This window comes from Pinus tabuliformis, chromosome 7 (genome assembly GCF_031772625.1).
Source record: "Pinus tabuliformis cultivar Carrire ecotype Pingquan chromosome 7, CPIR1, whole genome shotgun sequence".
NCBI classification, from domain to species: domain Eukaryota; kingdom Viridiplantae; phylum Streptophyta; class Pinopsida; order Pinales; family Pinaceae; genus Pinus; species Pinus tabuliformis.
The window spans coordinates 1,285,481,526-1,285,491,953 of record NC_142293.1 but is presented as its reverse complement, the minus strand read 5'-3'; the positions used below and the strand labels follow the sequence as shown (position 1 = coordinate 1,285,491,953).

Sequence of the window (10,428 nt, the reverse complement as noted above, 5' to 3'; positions counted from 1 at the left end):
TCCAACTTAACATGTAAAGTTGAATCTATTTCTTCAACTTGTCATGACGATGAACCACACTTGTTGGTTCCAAACGCGTCGACAAATGATTTATCTTGTGATTTACGCCGAAGAATTTCTAAACCTGATATGGATCATATAAGTCTCAATTCAACAAGTGAAATAGAAACTTCACTATAGAAACTTCACTAATAAGGTACTAGAGCTTCCTGAGGTTCCTCCTTGCCCCTGCCTTCCTATCTTCCGATCCCAAATTCATGGCCTGGAAATAGGCGTTACAATTATCCGTTATAATTATTTTTTAAGTTTTAAAGTGATATCAAAATGTATTTGATTAATTAAGTAATTGTTTAAAAATAAAAAATAAAAACAAATTAATAACATAATCCAAAAACTTGTGGCAGGAGTGAAAAACTATTTTATCGAAAGACTTCAATGAATTATTTCGAATAAACGGATAGGCGCTTGTGGGTGACAAAATGTCATAAGTCGGCATTATGTGCGCATGCATTTTGACATATGTCGTTCACAAGGTTACAAATTATATTTTCTACTTGTAATTTCTAGTGGGTTTCACACCGACCAAGCTTTTTGGATGAGCTCCAGATTCTTTCTATGGCAGATGGAGAAGAGATCTTAGGATTCACTGAGACCAGATCTACTGAGAATGCACAAGCTGTGAATGTGTTCAAACTTGGGAAGGCAATACACAAATCCTTCATTGCTCCTGCATTTTCCCCAGGTAATAATGGATGGTTTTCTCTCAACATTTATCCATGTTTTTCTATTAATTGATTTAAAGATTCAGCTTTCGGTGCTCTAACTTGTCAATTCCTAGGAACTCAATTTATTTTTAGCTGGTTTTTTTCGTATATTTTCAATCTGTTTATTGGTATTAATCTCAATCAGAATCAATGTCATATTTTTTTCTCAGTAAAATATTTTGCAAAGCATTAACTGGTCTGAAAAACACAACAATGCATATTCTCTGTACAAATATTTAAAAATCTGATACCATCTCTGTAAATATCTTCCCTATTAACCCCTTGGACTACCTGGAAAACCCCATATTTGAGTGATCATTGATATTTTTATTTGGGTTTGTTGCAGGAAAGCCTTCTGCAGGCGCAACTTACAATTACAGACCAGAGCTACTTTATTTACTGTTTGCAGGTTATTTTTCCTTCATAAACTTCTCATTTTTCCATGCTTCATATCATGTATTAGATCATATTTAATCCAACTATATCATAATTAATATTACTACCTGCATTATTGTTTGTGGCAGGAATGTTTCTTATCACATCAATTTAAAGCCCAATCCAATGGATGATTCCAAGTCTGAACGTTTTTTTGCAATGGAGATTTTGGGTCTGGAAGTCAAAGATAAAATATGCGATTTAGAATCGTGGAGAGGTTGGTTATTTGTTTAATAATAAAAATGCATTTTTAAGGTCACAGCCAAGCCAGGTGTATGAGACCCGCCAGGTGTATGAGACCCGCCAGGTGTATGAGACCCCCTTGTTTGTATGAGACCCCTTTGTTTGTGGGACAAGGGACTCACCTCTGCGCAGCGATTTGACTGCTAAGTCTACGAAGGAATACATACTCTACCCCCTCTGGTTTGGTTTTGAACCTGTGACCTCTTAGGAGGAAACACATGTTATTTTCCCTTCAAAATCATTTCATTCCATTGGAACAGATTCTCACAAAATCATATTTCATTCCATTGGAACAGATTCTCACAAAATGTAGAGAGATCTGAGTACAAAAGAGTTTTCTATCACTCAAAGATTTTGTAGTCTGCATAATGATGTGTGATTCTGGCTACATATACGGCTTGAATTCAGGTCCTTGAGTTTTAGAACTTAGTAGTAAGATCACAATTGGAAGAGTTTGTCATACCCATTGGCTGCAAAATCTAGTACTTATATTTTATTGGAAAATTATTTAATTTTCAATATTTTTTGTTGTTGTCCTAATGGTAAAAAAAAATTAAATATATAAGGTTAAAACAAGATTTCATTTTTCGTCACATGGTAAGGTTTATCAATTAGAAATATAGGAGGAGTTACTGAAAACAATCTAAAAATGCTAAAAGAGTGTTTGTGCCTTGTAGGAATACCATAATCCCTGAGGGGATGGTCACTTCCTTCTGTGTTAAGCACCGACGAAGAACAAATCACGCTAGCCCAGAGTAAAGTACTCAGCACTGTCGCAGGTTCCTCTGTAGCTCACTTAATTACGATATGAGAGCGTTAGTCAGGTCTATATCAGTCAGGCGGCACTCAGGCCAGTTCCTTCCATATATTCGGCAGCTAGTTCCTTCCATATATCAGGCAGATAACGAAATGAGAGCATCAGTTAGGCCAGTTCCTTCCATATATTAGGCAGATAACGAAATGAGAGCATCAGTTAGGCCAGTTCCTTCCATATATCAGGCAAATATCAGGCAGGCTGGCCACGAGGTTAGAGAAAGTAATTTCTGGTCCTCAAGGCCCAACCTTCCCGACTTGTTCAGAGCTGTGTCCAGCAGAAGAATTGGCAGTGGAAGTAGCAATGTATTAGTACCCAGTGTCGACCACTGAAGAAAGAAAGTTGGAGGAACAAATTAATATTGCACACGAGTCGTATCAGAGTGTGGCACTCCTATCTCCAACTACGAGGCCCTGCTTTTGTATTAGAGTGTGGCACTCCTACCTCCAACCGCAAGGCCCTACTTTTGTGGAAACATTGGGATACGTTGGCTTGCTTTTGTTGAAAATTGGGATACGCTAGCTTTTGTTGCAGACAGTGGCAATGATGCTTCAGTTGCGTTTGTTGAAACCTTGGGATATGCTGGATTCTGTTGCAGACAGTGGCAAAGACGCTTTAGTTGTGGACCTTAAAGCCTCCGAGATGCGCCCACCTCCAGTTAGTTAGTGTGCACTTTTTTAGATTCAGGGTTTATGCTCTATGTTGAAGTCCTTCCATCTGATCTAATGCCATCTGATCCAATGATGTAAGTTATTATACGATACAGTGTGGATTGAATTCTGAGAAGCATGATGGTAGGCCTAAATCCATAAGAAACCGGAAGTCTTGTTGCGCAATTTTTTTCTTTGTATCTAATGGAAGGTGCAGAGCCTTTTCTGCAGGTTTTTTGCATGATTGTTTTGCTACCTAAAAGTCCAGATCACCAAGTGGAAAGCAAAGTGGTGGCGATGCCGCTGTCGATGGCATTGTGGGACAGCAAAGGTGGCATTGTGCGACAACAAAGGAGCATTGTGTGACAGCGAAGGAAAGGACACGAGAGGCGTAACAAATCGAGATCACCAAGTGGCAAAGCAAAGTGGTGGTGCCTCTGTCGGTGGGGTTGTGTAACAGCAAAGGAAAGGACACGAGGAAAGGACACGAGAGGTGTCAACATAGTAGTAATAGCAGCAAAAGTTTTGAAGTACAAAATTAAGCATGGAGCAATCTTAGCATTATTTCAATCCACACAAAAATTTGAATGAAATAGTGTTCTTTAAGCAAAGAAATTTTGAAGATTCAATACAACATGTGCCTCTCCTTCTCCAAAAGAAGCCAAATAAGATGTCAAAGAAGCTAAATAAGATGTCAAAGTCTCTCACTGGCCTGGCCAACAAACTGAAAAAATGTGGTGTCATTATTTAATTGGACAGGAAAAAAGTCTCTCACTGGCCTGGCCAACAAACTGAAAAAATGTGGTGTCATTATTTAATAGGACAGGAAAAAAGTGTTTGGCTTAAAACTTTGGGTTTCAGATTTTAATTTCTGATGTCAAAGTCTCTCACTGGCCTGGCCAACAAACTGAAAAAATGTGGTGCCAACAAACTGAAAAAATGTGGTGTCATTATTTAATAAAACAGAAAAAAAGTGTTTGGATTAAAACTTTGGGTTTCAGATAAAAGTGTTTGGCTTAAAACTTTGGGTTTCAGATTTTAAAACTTTGGGTTTCAGATTTTAAAACTTTGGGTTTCAGATTTTTAATTTCTGATGTCAAAGTCTCTCACTGGCCTGGCCAACAAACTGAAAAAATGTGGTGTCATTATTTAACAAGACAGGAAAAAAGTGTTTGGCTTAAAACTTTGGGTTTCATATTTTAATTTCTGATGTCAAAGTCTCTCACTGGCCTGGCCAACAAACTGAAAAAATGTGGTTTCATTATTTAATAAGACAGAAAAAAAGTGTTTGGCTTAAAACTTTGGGTTTCAGATTTTAAAACTTTGGGTTTTAGAAAATTGAAAAAATGTGGTTTCATTATTTAATAAGACAGAAAAAAAGTGTTTGGCTTAAAACTTTGGGTTTCAGATTTTAAAACTTGGGGTTTCAGATTTTGATGTCAAAGTCTCTCACTGGCCTGGCCAACAAATTGAAAAAATGTGGTGTCATTATTTAATAAGACAAAAAAAAAGTGTTTGGCTTAAAAAAATGTGGTGTCATTATTTAATAAAACAGAAAAAAAGTGTTTGGCTTAAAACTTTGGGTTTCAGATTTTAAAACTTTGGGTTTCAGATTTTAATTTCTGATGTCAAAGTCTCTCACTGGCCTGGCCAACAAACTGAAAAAATGTGGTGTCATTATTTAATAAGACAGAAAAAAAAAAGTGTTTGGCTTAAAACTTTGGGTTTCAGATTTTAAAACTTTGGGTTTCAGATTTTAATCCCTGATGTCAAAGTCTCTCACTAGCCTGGCCAACAAACTGAAAAAATGTGGTGTCATTATTTAATAAGACGGGAAAAAAATTTTAAGCCTTATTTAATAAGACAGAAAAAAAGTGTTTGGCTTAAAACTTTGGGTTTCAGATTTTAATTTCTGAAATTTCTATTTTAATGTTTATGACAGCACAGATAACAAAGCATATCGATTACTATAATTTCTGAAATTTCTATTTTAATGTTTATGACAGCACAGATAATAAAGCATATCGATTACTATAATTTCTGAAATTTCTATTTTAATGTTTATGACAGCACAGATAACAAAGCATATCGATTACTATAGTAACTGCCTGAATGACTATAATTTCATTAAAATTTTTATTTTAATGTTTATGACAGCACAGATAACAAAGCATATCGATTACTATAGTAACTGCCTGGAAAGGACCGAAAAGAATAAAATGAAATTTAGGTTTTAATCGGGAACGAAAAATAAAATTCAATTTCCAAAATGACCCAAGCTCACGGACTCTCTCATAAACCTAGGCTAATGCGCTAATGCTTTTGAATAAGTTTTCGTAAAAAAAATTAAATAATCTTATATGCAAGAGAGCGACCACTCTACGTGGAGCCTCACTCCTCCCTAGCCTCTTCCTCACGAATTTGCAACTCACATTTACAGGTGGAAGGATTTTTATTTTAATAAAAATATTATACAAGGTCGGGAGGGATTTTTGTTTTAATAAAAATATTATATACAAGGTCGAGAGCCCGACCCTTTTATTTAAACAATTCTTTTCCCTTCGGGCACCCTCGCCTCTTTCCTACCGTATTTCTCAACGTGTTCATAATGAGCTTTACATTTTGTCAACCATTTTTTTGTTTTAAAGTTTAAGTTTTATATTTTTAATTATTTTTATATATTGTTTAATGTAAATTTTATGGATTTTAATTGTTATGTAATAATGTGTGTATATTAATAATTCAGTTTAATAAAACATTAAAATATTTAATTTAATTAATTTATAATTATAATTTGCATATTATGTTTAATAATTATTTAATTTAAATTACTTTGTTATTTTTATTAAAATATTTTAAAAAAGAATTTTATTTAATTTTATATATTTATTTAATTTTATATATTAATAATTTGTATATTAATTTTGATTGGTATATATTAATAAAAATATTTAGTTTTGTTCAGCATGCATTTTCTAGAATTTTGGCAGTTTTGGCACCTCAATCCATAAATGTTGCTACAATCCATAATGAAGCACAATTTCATTTTTTATTTTTGATGATTTGTTTGTTTCCTTGAATATGAGTCATTATTCTTCAATCTTGATATTCGTTCTAGTTTAGATTGAATAAGTGATGATTTTGGGTAAATGAAACCTTCATAGAAAACAACTTCTTCATACTTCTAATCTCAATAAAAAAGAGTTAGCCTTTTTGGAGAAAATTGGCATCTTCTAGGTAAACCTTAGCAAAGTTCTTCATGGTAAGTCTCATATGCCCATTTTCATCTGTTACCATTTTCTGATGCTTTATGCTTTTGCTTTGTTCTTAATGTTTGTTGATCTAAATCTTTGTTTTTGCAAGTTTTCAATATCGCTTTGAAAAATTTGCACCCTTGCTTACTCAAATTTGGAATCCACTCTCCTCGTTTTGCTTGCTTTTGATCTTTGGAAAAATAATTATGATGTTGATCAAATTGAAAATTAGCTAGATTGGGGACTCTTTGAACCTCTAGTTTGTTTTAGAAGCCCTTTTTTTTAAGAAAATCGTTACGATGTTTCCATGCACACTTAGTTTCAAAACAAAAAAAATAATTCAAGGGGAGGAACTTCTTATTTGACTTCACTTTCTGTCATAACTACTATCTAGAGTTAGAATTTTTGTTTGAATAAAAGTCTAATCAGTTATAACTTTGCAAGACAATTTAATAAGACTTCAACTTAAGAAAAACTTGCATTTTGTCCCTCCTACTTGTTCTTTTGTTGAGTCATTCTTTGCAAATCGTCTTGTTAAGGTTTTTAATTTTGGGTTTTCATTCAAATTTGTTTCTTTTAGTTTGAATATCTTTTCTTCTCTTTGCAATTTTTTGAGTGTTGATTTCACCTTTGCTTTGGATTGATTTTGGTAACATTACCAAGATTTATATGGAGGACTTTTTCTTACCCAACATTGGTTGGCATGATTGGGAACTTTTTACTCTATCTATTTCATGGGTTTTATTTACCTTAAAGGGACATCTCTATTGAATTCCGAGTCTCTTACATCAATTCTTTTCTCTTGAGGAACATGCACCTTTTATAAGTAACATAGTTCATCTTTTCTAGGAAAGAACTGACTTGAGTTTAACTCAATGGATCCCATCCATCCCATCACTACTTATAGCCTAGAACTAATAGTTGCATGGAAATATTTGGGAGTCAACATTATGGAAGTATATTATCCATTTGCTTTAGTCTCTTTTACCATCTCACCCCTTTCACTCAGCTACATTTTAACTTACCTCACAAATGTGATTATCAAAAGGGTGATCAAAAGGGCAAGCATGGAAAGTACAAGTAAACTCGTTGGGGCTATGGACGCTCGCTGGCAGTAAGGCAATGCTTGTACGACATTAAATTCAACTTCATTGGAGTACTGATTAGGCTCGATGGCAGTGAAGAAATGTCATAGACCATTTATACCGATGGATACATGCTTTATCTAAAACTTCCTATTTGTACCTTCTTCTATCACTTATAAGGAGCAATCTTAATATTAAATATTTTTCCCAAAAAACATGGATTCTTGGTTTTAGACTCTTGTGTTTCAAGTACTTATCTATTATAAAATATATTGCTTTATCGATTAATGTGGGACCTAGGGGAAATGTTTTAATGTTTGAAGGCTTGATAAGATTAATCTTTTCAACCTTTTGGTAAATTTGAGCTCATTTTCTTTTTAACTAGAGATAATTGTTTAGCATAGTGTGTTGTCATTGTTGTGGAAAAACAACAACCCCCCATTTTTACTTTATTATCCTCATAATAATAATGGGGACCCTCCACGTAAATTTAGGCTAAATTGCTTTTATTTATCTTGGTTTTGTTTATTTTGTTTCATTGAGTGTGGTTTCTCGCAACTTCTCAATAGCTCCGATTTTGCTAAGTTTAGACTTACGGTTTGCAAATGACGTTGATTCAAAGTTTCAGTTAATTTTCACTACCTAGGCTAAACAATATACAAAATGTATTTTGTATATTTAATTTTTACATATGTAATTAATTTTACAATTTGTAAATAATATTATTTAATTAATTTTACTAACCTAATTTAATTAAATTAATTGTAATTTTAGGTAATTAAATTGAAAATATTAATTTTTAATTAGCCATAATTAATTTATAAATAATTTTATTATTTTTAATTATTTATTTTAATTAATTTAAAAAACCACACTATTCTAAACTTGTTTATTTAAACTATATCATAAAAAAAACTTTGTAGTAAACATACATTAAAAAAAATTAATTGTAATTTTAGCTAATTAAATTGGAAATATTAATTTTTAATTAACCTTAATTAATTTATAAATAATTTTATTATTTTTAATTATTTATTTTAATTAATTTACAAAAACCACCTTATTCTAAACTTGTTTATTTAAACTATATAATAAAAGGACTTTGTAGTAAAACATACATTTAAAAAAAAAAATTAGGGTCCCAAAGCCACTACGAACGAAAAATAAAATTCAATTTCCAAAATGACCCGGGCTCATGAGCTTCCAGGGTGTCTAAGCTCATGGGCTTCCAGGGTGTCTTATAAACCTAGACTAATGGGCTCATGCTTGCTTTCCTTCTCTCTCTTCCTCCCCGTCCCGTCCCTCTCCCTCCGGGCACCTCGGTTCCCTCAACTCTTTCATACCGTATTTCTCAACGAGCTCATAATGAGCTTTACATTTGGTTAAACATTTTTTTAAGTTAAAGTTTTAAATTATTTTTTATATATGGTTTAATGTAAATACTATCGATTTTTATTTTTAATTTTTAATGTAATAATTTGTGTATATTAATAATTCAGTTTAATAAAACATTAAAATATCTAATTTAATTAATTTATAATTTTAATTCTAAATTTAATTTGTACATATTAATTATTTTGTTTAATAATTATTTAATTTAAATTATTTTGTTCTTAAATTTATTAAAATAATTTAAAATTGGAATTTTATTTAATTTTAGATATTAATAATTTGTATATTATATATATATATATATATAAACAAAAATATCATAATTTTGCCGAGGGATGTATTTTTCAGAATTATATTTTAATTTTGGAATGCTTTATCTTCAGTTTTATATGGTCAAATCAAGCCCAGGAAAACTCGTTAAAAAATTAAAACAATGGAGAATATTTTGGGAGTGGTTGTATGACCAGATTTGGTCACTAACTATACCTAATAATTAGTAGAAAATGGAGCTTTCAATTTGCACAAAAAAAAAAACAATTTTTAAATTTGTTTTGAAAATTTTAGTCAGCTAAAACTTATGTTTTTGCAAATTCATTCGAAGGCAACCATTTTGGGCCATATAAGTCTTTACAGGGATCAATGGGAAGCTTAGATTTATTTTCTTTTTATTTATTTAATTGCATTTTAGTTGGAGAGTTTGTTTTCCCTGTTTTTGACACTTTGATTTTTATGCATAAAATTAATTTATTTTATTTGAATTTTGATTGATTTTTTGCAAGAAATCTATTGAAGAGGATGAAGCTAAAGCATCTTGGAGCAATTGGATTAATCCAACAAAGGAGAATGAGAGGAATAACAATACCAAATTTGGTGGATCTAAACTTCTTCCAACAACTCTCCATTTTTAAAACTCTCTTTGTAAATTATAAATTCCAATTTGGAGAATGGGGAGGGGTTCCAGATCTGGGAAACTATAGGGATCATTCTCTGCAAAAAGAGGGCTTTTTGCACTATTATAGAAGACATAATTTTTTAGAGGATTAGACATTCTTTGGATTAGTTGTAAGGAAATTCACAGAGACATATTTCAGCGCAGAAAGTTTCATGCTATCATGAAAGATTTCTTAGAAATCTTGTACTCAAAGGGCTTGAATCAAATCTACGATTTTTGTACACTTTTGTCAAAAATAGAGGTTGATTGATATCCTACATTTCATTGAATTTTGATGCAATTTTGATCGAAATAAGTATGTGGTTTTTGAGTTCGGCACTATTATGAATTTTTTAATTACATGCTTATTTAATCAATGGAAAGCTATCTTTTCTTGTTGGATCTTATTGCTATCAAATTGAAAAATGAATCCCAAATAGATTTTCATGTAATTACTATTAACTATTTAGTAGATCAATTGCAAGTATGTCTTTGTTTTAAACCATGATTGTTTTATGAGAAATATTTCTTTAATACAGTCATGTCGTTGATTTTATATTCATTTCATTTGAATTTGGATGTATGCACACAAAGATCTGATAGCTATTCATCATATAGATGACTGTATATACCTATTTGAATTAGCTGTGGGTCTTAGAACTATTTCCTTGGCTTATTGACTTCATTTTTACTCTGAATTCATAGTTGGTTCAAACTTAATTACTTTTCTCTCGATTGGGATTAGATCTACATCTTCCTAATCGAGATAGGCTTAGGATTTCATTTCTTTTACTTGCATAATAGAGTAGATTTGAATTTAGATATAGTCCATTTCATTTGTATAAGCCCCCTTAAGCAGG

At 31.9% G+C, this 10,428-nt stretch overlaps 1 long non-coding RNA gene across 1 annotated transcript; it reads left to right on the top strand.

Moving 5' to 3' along the window:
• The first annotated feature begins 985 nt into the window (after window positions 1-985).
• LOC149252202 (uncharacterized) lies at window positions 986-2,865 on the top strand. The gene is made up of 2 exons (XR_016266942.1): window positions 986-1,173; window positions 2,120-2,865. It is a non-coding gene; the product is annotated as an uncharacterized LOC149252202 (long non-coding RNA).
• Window positions 2,866-10,428: the final 7,563 nt, after the last annotated feature.